This window comes from Rhipicephalus microplus, chromosome 1, assembly GCF_043290135.1.
Source record: "Rhipicephalus microplus isolate Deutch F79 chromosome 1, USDA_Rmic, whole genome shotgun sequence".
In the NCBI taxonomy this organism is placed as follows: domain Eukaryota; kingdom Metazoa; phylum Arthropoda; class Arachnida; order Ixodida; family Ixodidae; genus Rhipicephalus; species Rhipicephalus microplus.
The window spans coordinates 229,045,530-229,055,727 of NC_134700.1; the positions used below are offsets into that span (position 1 = coordinate 229,045,530).

The 10,198-nt window shown below is 45.5% G+C and overlaps 1 non-coding gene across 1 annotated transcript; it reads left to right on the forward strand.

Annotated features, from left to right (window-relative positions):
* Window positions 1-2,423: 2,423 nt before the first annotated feature.
* TRNAP-CGG (transfer RNA proline (anticodon CGG)) lies at window positions 2,424-2,495 on the forward strand. Its single transcript has one exon. It is a non-coding gene; the product is annotated as a tRNA-Pro (tRNA).
* The last annotated feature ends 7,703 nt before the right edge of the window (window positions 2,496-10,198 follow it).

Consider the following 10,198-nt stretch of genomic DNA (forward strand, 5'->3'; position numbering starts at 1 on the left):
ATCTATCTATCTATCTATCTATCTATCTATCTATCTATCTATCTATCTATCTATCTATCTATCTATCTATCTATCTATCTATCTATCTATCTATCTATCTATCTATCTATCTATCTATCTATCTTCTATCTATCTATCTATCTATCTATCTATCTATCTATCTATCTGTCTGTCTGTCTGTCTGTCTGTCTGTCTGTCTGTCTGTCTGTCTGTCTGTCTGTCTGTCTGTCTGTCTGTCTGTCTGTCTGTCTGTCTGTCTGTCTGTCTGTCTGTCTGTCTATCTATCTATCTATCTATCTATCTATCTATCTATCTATCTATCTATCTATCTATCTATCTATCTATCTATCTATCTATCTATCTATCTATCTATCTATCTATCTATCTATCTATCTATCTATCTATCTATCTATCTATCTATCTATCTATCTATCTATCTATCTATCTATCTATCTATCTATCTATCTATCTATCTATCTATCTATCTATCTGTCTGTCTGTCTGTCTGTCTGTCTGTCTGTCTGTCTGTCTGTCTGTCTATCTATCTATCTATCTATCTATCTGTCTGTCTGTCTGTCTGTCTGTCTGTCTGTCTGTCTGTCTGTCTGTCTGTCTGTCTGTCTGTCTGTCTGTCTGTCTGTCTGTCTGTCTGTCTGTCTGTCTGTCTATCTGTCTGTCTGTCTGTCTGTCTACCTATCTGTCTGTCTGTCTGTCTGTCTACCTATCTGTCTGTCTGTCTGTCTGTCTACCTATCTGTCTACCTATCTGTCTGTCTACCTATCTGTCTACCTATCTGTCTGTCTACCTATCTGTCTGTCTACCTATCTGTCTGTCTACCTATCTGTCTGTCTACCTATCTGTCTGTCTACCTATCTGTCTACCTATCTGTCTGTCTACCTATCTGTCTACCTATCTGTCTGTCTGTCTGTCTGTCTACCTATCTGTCTGTCTGTCTGTCTGTCTGTCTGGCCACCTACGATTTTAGCTCTCCTGGCCGTTTCGATAATGGTATCAATACGAAACTTGGTATGGCATAACATGACTGTATGAAGAACATGTTCAAGTAGTCATATTATGAAAAGCATGACGTGTATGTCATGAATGTCACGATTTACATTGCATGGTCTTGCAGCTCTCGCGGTGGTTTCGTTCCCATGGCATGTTGCAAAACTGGTATGGTATGGCATGATTGCATGTCGAACACAAGCGACATACCCTAACATGAAAATCATGACATGCGTGTCATGTAACAACATGACTACATGTCATGTTGTTAAATCTAAGTTGAATCTTAGTTAAATATAAGGCGCAGCGTGAACAACCTCGAATTAATGTGGAAGCTTTAGCGTTAAGGCACAGTAAATTGTCTACCGACCAGTCCCACAACCGTTGGCCACATTGATCCGTTCTAAAACCCCAGAATTTAAGAAACAACGCTGAGGTTTCTGCCCTTAAGTTTGTGAGCACGTTAAGCTCATCCCGGTCCTTTTTCTTGCTATCTCTCAACGCTGCCGAAATGGAGCACAAAGGCCACGCGTGTCGTTAAGGTCTCTTTTCCCAAAGACTGCAACGGTCCCCGCTGCTCTTGCAGTGAACACGTTTGATTATTTTCATTATTTGTTCTGAGAGCTCATTGGTTTGCATCATGAGTAAACGTCTGATTTCTCAGCATATGTTACATATCTTACGAATAAATAAACAAATAAATATTGATAACTAATAATTTGAACCGAAACCATGTCATACAGCTTTAACAGTTTTGTCATTTATTTTGAATTAAAGACTAACGAATGTTCGGCGGTGAACTGGAAGTCCCTGTTTAAGAAACAGGTGAGGCAATCGCGGTGCGTGGCTCGAACAGTAAGCGGAGCAGAACTTCAGTGCTAACGGTAATAGTCATAGCCGTTCTCTCGCCTAGTCTCGACAAGTACTTAATTGTTTTTAGTGTTTCACAACCAATAACAAAACACGTCGTAAAAACACAGAATAGCTATTTATAAAACCTTCCGAGTCGCACTGTATCGATGCATTTTTCACTGTTATTGACCGATCTGTGACCCTCAAACAAGAGGCATCGAACGACCGTGCTGGTGCCAGGCGCACTTAAGAGTGGAGAGGAATGAACGGGCGGGCCGTTCGGCTTGAGGCATGACAAGACGAGCCGCGGACCCCAGCACCCGCGGGAAAACACTTCGACACCTGTCATTCCAAGCGAAATCCCCGACTGTCAAAGATTGCAGCGTAAGGACAGCCACAACATGTTGGTTTAATTTATATGAGAGTGCTTTTTCTAGGGTAGTGAGCTAAGTATAGTCCGCCCTGAACATTTCAACACTACCCATAATATTCATGTTCTGGTAGTTTACGCAGTTTGTGGCATGATAAAAAACAAGGAAGGATATGCATTTGCCAGAACTGTTGTCGGCTCGTTGGTCTAGGGGTATGATTCTCGCTTCGGGTGCGAGAGGTCCCGGGTTCAAATCCCGGACGAGCCCACATTTTTTTCTTACCTTCGTGCTTTGACAAGCTCCTGTATGCTTAGCCTTTTAGCTATCTCGCAATTTATTTCCAGATTTCGCACCATTACTTCAAAAATATAACACCAGCTTCAGGCTTCTTTTGGTTTTGCAAAATAACGTGCATGACAACTTTACTGGAGTCTTGTGGGACTGATATTTAAGGAATGCTGACCTACAGATTGATATACTATACTTTACCCTCCCCACCCCCTCTTTTATTTATTTCTCACTTTGCTACCCAGTCTCACCCCTTTAAAATAACATACTCACGCAGCTTTATCTTTTGGTTGTCTAGTATGGTTAGTGTGCTATACGTGCTGACCCGCAGGTAACGGGATAGAATCACGGCCGCGATGGAGACGAAAATGCTTGAGACCCGTGTGTTTGTATTTAGGTGCACGTTAAAGAACACCAGATGGTCAAATTTTTCGGAGCTCTTCACTACGGTGTCTCTCAGGATTGTATCATGGTTTTGGGACGTTAAACTCCGATAATATTTCTGATATCTTCGCCTTTTCTGCATAATGACATGCAAGACTGTGCTGTGCTTTATGCTATCTCTTCTTGCTTTTCCTTATTCTAACCGTCACTTCCCTGTCCAGTCCCCAGTGCTGTACAATACTCTATATGACGCCTCCACTGGAAATATGCCTGCTGCGCAGTCGCTAAATAATTGTAGCCATCATGCCTTGAGTTGTGGTCACTTGTCAAGAGATGGCACCCAGTTCTACCCTCTTATGCGCCATCTTGGCACCCCGTTTTACACCACCCAACGATCAAATGGTGTCAACACAACACCAAGAAATACCGAGGGCAAGCGAATACAAGTACGTCGTAGTATGGATAAATGAGGGTGAAAGATGCATGGAGGTATAGCAAAGAACATCGGCAGCAAAGGCAAAGAGGAATGCTGCAATAATGAAGTACAGAGCGTTGGGGCGATACAATAGGTACGAGGTGATTCGAGGATTGAGCAAAGGTGTAATGGTTTCGTGCTTTCTTTTGGGAGTTCAGTGGTGCGCATGAGGTCAGAGGTGAAATCAAGAATGGATGTAGATCAATGGACAGCGGGATGCTTTTGCGTTGGGTGCTAACGGGAAGATGGCAATTGAGAATGTTATTGGCGATAAGAGATTGACAAGTTTTGAGGCGAAATTTAGGGCAAAATAAGGTTCAAAGAGAGGCTACGAATACGAAAGAGAATGGAAAGGCAGAGAAAGTGTTCCGTTATTTATTTAGGGAAAGCGCTGACACACAGTGGAGAAAGAACTAGGAGGCTGTTAAATATACAGCTGGAAGTTTGATGACTGAATGCATGGAAATATCTTTATCAATACGTCCCGTACAGGGTGTAGCCACCTACCTGCCTAATCTCACGTTGGGACTGGGAGGTAAAGCCTCCTAGCCCTATCATGGGCGTACTGGACAGCCAGGACTTGTGGGATATATACAGTCGAGAGACTTTATCATCCCTGTAAACCGTTCCTGAGAAATGCCACTGCCAAGCGACCGACACTCCCAGAGCATATGCTCAAGCATGCATACTTCTTTCTTACATGCCTTGCAAACAACACCCATGTGTGATGGATATGGCAACAAAGAGCGTTGAATGAAAGGACAGAGGGGTGAAGGGAATTTAATGCAGACAGCGACGGTAAAAACAAAAAAAAACTTACTTTGAATAACAACCAAAAGGGCAGAAATGAGATAAGCAAGGAGGCATTTCATGATAATTCAAGGGGAAGCGTTTTACTATTTGAAGCGAAAATGGGTTCCCTTAGAATGCGCAGTTATAAAACAAGATTTAGCAAATAAGGGCAATGCATATGCTGTGGGCAAGATAAGAAAACGACAGAGCGTGTTGTGGTTGAATGTGGAGATATACATCAAGGTGTACGCTTGGGCACGATTTTGGGCTTTACGGATGACAATGGAAAGCTGGAAATGCCCCCGATGGGAATAAGTAAGAGAATATTAGAGTCCTTCTGGCAGAAAACTAGGATAAATGAACCAAAATAAGTAGTGAAAAAATTAAGAACATTCTGACTTGAAGGGCACAAAATAGGGCCGTCAATTTGCGTACGTTTTCTATAGTAAGATGGATATAATGGAAATAATAAATAATGCATTAGAGCAACTTCAAAAATACAAAAACCTTTTTTTTTGCGTGTTAAGCCTGGTGGCACACTTGTCACCACCCAGTTGTAAAGAGGACGCTATTGGGCGCGAGATCGAGCAGAGTCGCCGCCTGGCGGCAACTGGCTGAGGTGGTGAAGTGTGGATCACTCACAGCGTCGTCTGCTAGCGACGTCGTGTTTCTATGTGCGCGTTCGTCATACGTTCTCAAAGTGTGGTTTGTCCGCTCATATCAGCGTGAATGTAACTGTGTCTACGTGTGCATGAAATGACGTACGAAGCATTTGGTCTTGCTCGACTGCTAATGCATTGTAATGAGATCGGCGATTGCAACTTTTCAGAGTGCTGTTTATTGTCATCGTAACCCTCCATTAACCAGAATAATTTCAGTGTGGGTGTCGCTTTCTGTTTCCAGTACATCGCAAAATCCTGTTGACCTCCTCCCAAACAAAATGGTACATAAGACAGAGCTACCGAGCGCAACCGTGTGCTTATATTTTAAGAACGCTTTAAAGAGCCAAGACGTTGAAAATTGATTCAGACGGCATGCCTTATATATAATTTCGTATAAATTCACTGAAAATTTGATCTTTTTTTACATTGTCTTCAGCGTTTGCGTGGCATTGTTAGTGACCGACGGAAGGCAGGGGTCATTTTTTGTCTAGAAAACATGCCTGTCTCATTAACCAGGCCTTTGTTGTAGCAGTGTCATGCACGCGATCTATCGACGAAAGCTTTCTGCTGAACTCTTATACAAGATTTTTATATTTTTACTGCTGAACATGAGTGTGCACGTGATAAACGCAGTGCAGCGCATAGCACCATGAGCCACCAAGCTTTCCTGACTTGACTTACCGACTGTCTCAAATTTCATGGTGAGCAGAATGAGAGAAAAATATCATATGCATATAAGGTGTGAACGATGGTACTGAACTAATCGCACAGATATGCCAGCTTTCTACGATCATTTTTTTCTTTAGGTTTTGTAGTATGGAGGTGGCAAAAATGTAAACAAGTATTTCCATCACGCTACAGCAGTGCGTAACAGGTGGAACACAAGCTAGCCACGTACAAACAACGCAACAAAGGATTGATAGATTGATATGTGGGATTTAACGTCACAAAACCACCACATGAGAGACGCCGTAGTGGAGGGCTCCAGAAATTTCGACCACCTGGGGTTCTTTAAGATGCACCCAACCTGGGCGCACGGGCCTACAACATTTCCGCCTCCATCGGAAATGCAGCCGCTGCAGCCGGAATCCGAACCCGCGAGTCAGCAGCCGAGTGCCTTAGCCACTAGACCACCACGGCGGGGCAACGCCACAAAGGCGTGATTTAGTTCAAAAGTGTGGAGAGAGTCACCCAGGACGAGCATCCTTATGAAAGACAGAACGCGCTTTACTCGCGGGTAATTTTAACGTTGCATAGGCGCCGTACACCAATTCAGTAGAGAAGAGCATATATATTAACAGTAAAGTGTAGTCAACGCGTTTCATCCGCCGACAATCGGCTTGACTGTGCGCAACGAAGCGCTGCTGCGTGTATTTGTATGTGCGCCGTCAACCGCTGATATTCACTTTCGCGGAGACGGTGCAGCCATCTAATTCCCAATCCTGCCGCGAACAGCATCCATCTATCCATCAATGCATTGAAAGGCATAGAGTTTCCTAAAATTAACTAGAGGGGACTATGGCGCTTCGATCTTTCATCGACCATGGGAATGAAGGGTAGTACACACATTTGCATAGTCTTCGTACTTGCGGACAGCGAATCATACTTGCGGCTTCGTTTATTGTTGTCTTTCGTTTTTTAAAAAAGATTCAACCCTTTTGAACTTTGTGACCTGATTTTGAAAGGTAAGTCTATAAGAATAAGGTGGTGAAATGCAATCACTGAACATTTGTCGATTTTTGTTTTGTGAAAAAAAAAAGAAAAGCTCCAAGCCACACGAACACAAGCAGAGCCAAAAGCAGGCTAGAAGTACGAAGATTAGAGAAATGTGTGTACTACCCATCATTCCCATGCTCCCTGAAACGCTGTGTGTTGCAGCTCCCATACACACTAGCGCTAGAGTTCCCTCTAGTGTACATTAGAAAACTCTATGTTGAAAGGGGTGGGGGTGTTGTTGTTTCGGGGGTGGTGGAGTGTGCATGCGTGCATGTGGGTTGCAAGTGGCCACCCCAAGGAGCGCTAGCAACCGCCTCCATTAGAAACTATTAAAAAGGGAAATGGAAAAGCAGGAGTTTTCTGACTGACGCGCCTGGCATCTTTATAGCAGATGCATTGGCTACAGATGATTTTGCCTGCATGAAGATAAGCGTCATGGGACGATGATGGCAGCATACAAAAACAGCATACGATAGCTCAGGACCATCAAGTGTTCCGCACTTGATGAATACATGCTTTCTTCCTTGTACTGACAATATTCAGTGACTCCTTGCTTTACTTTGGCGGCGTGTTGCATACCACAACTGTAACACTGATTGAAATGTGGGGTTTAATGTCCCAAAACCACCATACGATTGACACTGAAACATTATCTGGGTGTTTGAAGTATACAGAGTACCAGTGGGTGAATAGCGACTAGGAGCGAAGCGGATAAAGTGGATCCGAACTACCGGCGTCATACACATTGCACGCTGCCTTAAGTGCAAGGAACGTACTAGACGGAAAGCTCTCTAGGCGAGGGGTTCAGTGCAGGTTCTTTCATCCGTGCATGTGCTTAAGGATGCCATTAGGAAAACCCAGGTCTTGCACTATAGCTTACTTATTTAAGATGAGCCTGACAAGTTACAAGAAGTGCAAGCTGAAAGCACTCCCGGCATACACCTGCTGTACAGTTGCAACGTCTGTCTATCGGGCTTATTTTGTGCTAAAAGCTACCGTAAGAGACAGCCCGTTTCGGCAATGGGGAAGGGGTTCAGTATACTGCATCGCTTCTAGCAGATGGGTCTTTCCCGTATAGAAGTACGACGGCGCAATTCATCAGACGGTTTTATCGAAGACGTCATATATCCAGAAACTGGCCTGAATGCCACGTGCCGCACATTATTTTTTCATGTCGCCCACGCATCATGTAGAGTTTAATACGGAACCATTGAAGATTTAATAAAAATAAATAAATAAATATTTAAATAAATAAATAAAAAGCGACGCAATGCTCAAACACATGAGCGAGGTGAGGTGCACGAGCATTAACTGCCTTAACCAGATGGGTGGATGCAGTTGGCAGTTCACATAGGCGTGCGCAGGGTTCCTTAACTGGAGGCTATATGGTTTATCGCAGCACCCCCTCACTCTTTTTTGTCACTGTAGGTATGGGGCAGATTTTGCGCCTCACGCTTGGCTTCCTGGAGATCCCATACGGTCACCATGCTCGGCTTCCTGGTGCCAGCGTGGGAGCTCAAGATATGCTTCCTTGCAGAGTGTGTCGTCGGCAGCCATGGATTTATTGAGAGAAGCACTCGCACACTTGGCAAATGACATGCCGTGACGTAGGCAGGTCTCCATGCAGCTGGTCACTGAAGGTGATCTCGCTGCTGGACGCCTGTGACTGCGGTTGTTATACTATGGATTTCAGAGATGAGAGAATGCTCGGTGTCAAGCAGCGGAGTTCCACTCGGCCACCTTCTATGATGAGCTGAGCTTCACCTGACAAGAGGTAATACGCCCCCACATCCGTATCAACATGCAAGTCCTCGAGGACAGGAACTGTGACAAGAAGCTTGCTCCCGGCTTCGGTGTGCATCCATAGATCCAGTGCACCGACAGGCAGCACGCCCCCGCCGAGGCCACACAAGGGTGCATCGGACCAAGGCTGGAGGGTGACCGGGGCATGATGTTGATGTAGCGCAGTATGTGGAGCTTCTGTTGGTACAACTGCCGTGAACTCGCCGATTCCGTCGACGTGGAGTTGTACCGTAGGAAGAGGCCACGTTGGGTATTGGGCTCCTCGATATTGTGCATGTGCTGGTGCCACCTTATCGGCCCAGTTACCGAAGCTCGGCGGGAGGTCGTTTCTCTTGACTGGATGTGAGAACCAGCCGAGTCGGGTGTTCTTGTGAGGAAGGATGTCAAGACTACTCGTCGATGAGCCACAGTGTTTAAGTGCAGTCTCGAGGACGTGCGCCTCCTCAGCTCCATCCTTGGTATTCGTCTGGTTTGGCGTGCATGTTTCATGGTGGATCCAGCCGAAAACAACGATGAGCCTGGCCCGCTATTTCAGCAAGGTCAGTAGCTTGATGCCCTCGTATTTGTGTCACGCCTCGGCACCACCGCCAGGCAAGGCGAGAGCTGATGGTGTTATCAGCATCATGCTAGAAGCCTCGGAACTCCGGCACTTCCGAAAGAGCGTTGTATGGTGACGGGGCAGACAGAATCGGGAGCTCAACGACACCAAGTGAACGAGCTGGTGGGAAAAATGCCTGAGGGCACCCCAGAACTCAGCGTTGCTGTCGGTTGAGGTGCCGCATGCACCATGGTTGGGATTCTGCCAGTACGTGGTGGTTCCATTGCTCACGGCAGGATCCATGGCTTAGGACACATGGACCGCGTTGCTTGTAAGTTGCGTACTTTAGCTGCCGAGGAGTATTTTACGCCGTACCAAAACGGTGGTGGCAGGGGCGGCAGGTGAAGAGCTGCCGAGGAGGCGTGGACGCCGTCCTCAAGGTGCGCTTATGGCAGCCGCACGTCTGCGGGTGTCCTGGACGACGAAGCCGAAACGTAAGCCTTCTTCTTCGTTGATTACGCCATTGTAATAAATGGACTCGGAGAACAGCCGTTGCTGTAGGCCGGCTGTTCTTTATCTCCCTTCGTTCTTCTCTACCTTCTACTAAGCTCCACAGGCACCCATGCCCGAGCTTCACTACATTCACTTTACAATATTTATATCTTTCATTTCACGAGCCGAAACCCGAAATGGTTGAGAAGCATGTCGTACTTACTGCTCCGGAAACTCAGTATCTCAATGCAATCGTCGCGGCCAGGATCAAACCAGCTACCTTCGGGACATCAGCAGAAGGCCGTAACCATGCATGTACCAAAATGGTGGACTTGAGGTATGAGTAAAATAAACTGAACATATACGTGTTAAAACAGAAAAAAAAAACAAATGGTGGCACGGCAAAAGGTAAAGAAATGACTACAAATATAGATAGCTTTATTATTTGCTCACGTTCTCCACATAATTGCAAGCCATGTGATATATTGGCTTGAATTTTAAGAGCGTAGGGTGTGCGCGAAAAGGCGACCGCATGAAAGCGATCCAACTTCTTCAGCTCTGCTTTTTAGGCGCTCCCGTCCCTTTTTGTAGCCCGAATATCTTGCACCGTGTGTGTCATATCCTGCGATTTTTGTACATGTTTGCTTTGATTTCTTTTCTCCACAGTGCGCCGCGCGCTGATCATCGCCGATAAGACGGCAAAGAACGATTCAATGACGTAACGGCGCCAGCAGATGCGGCTGCAACAGCACATGCGCGAATATCAGAGAATCTCAGTTAAGAAAATGTTACACGTGGCCTACCCCCCTTCGTTCTTCAT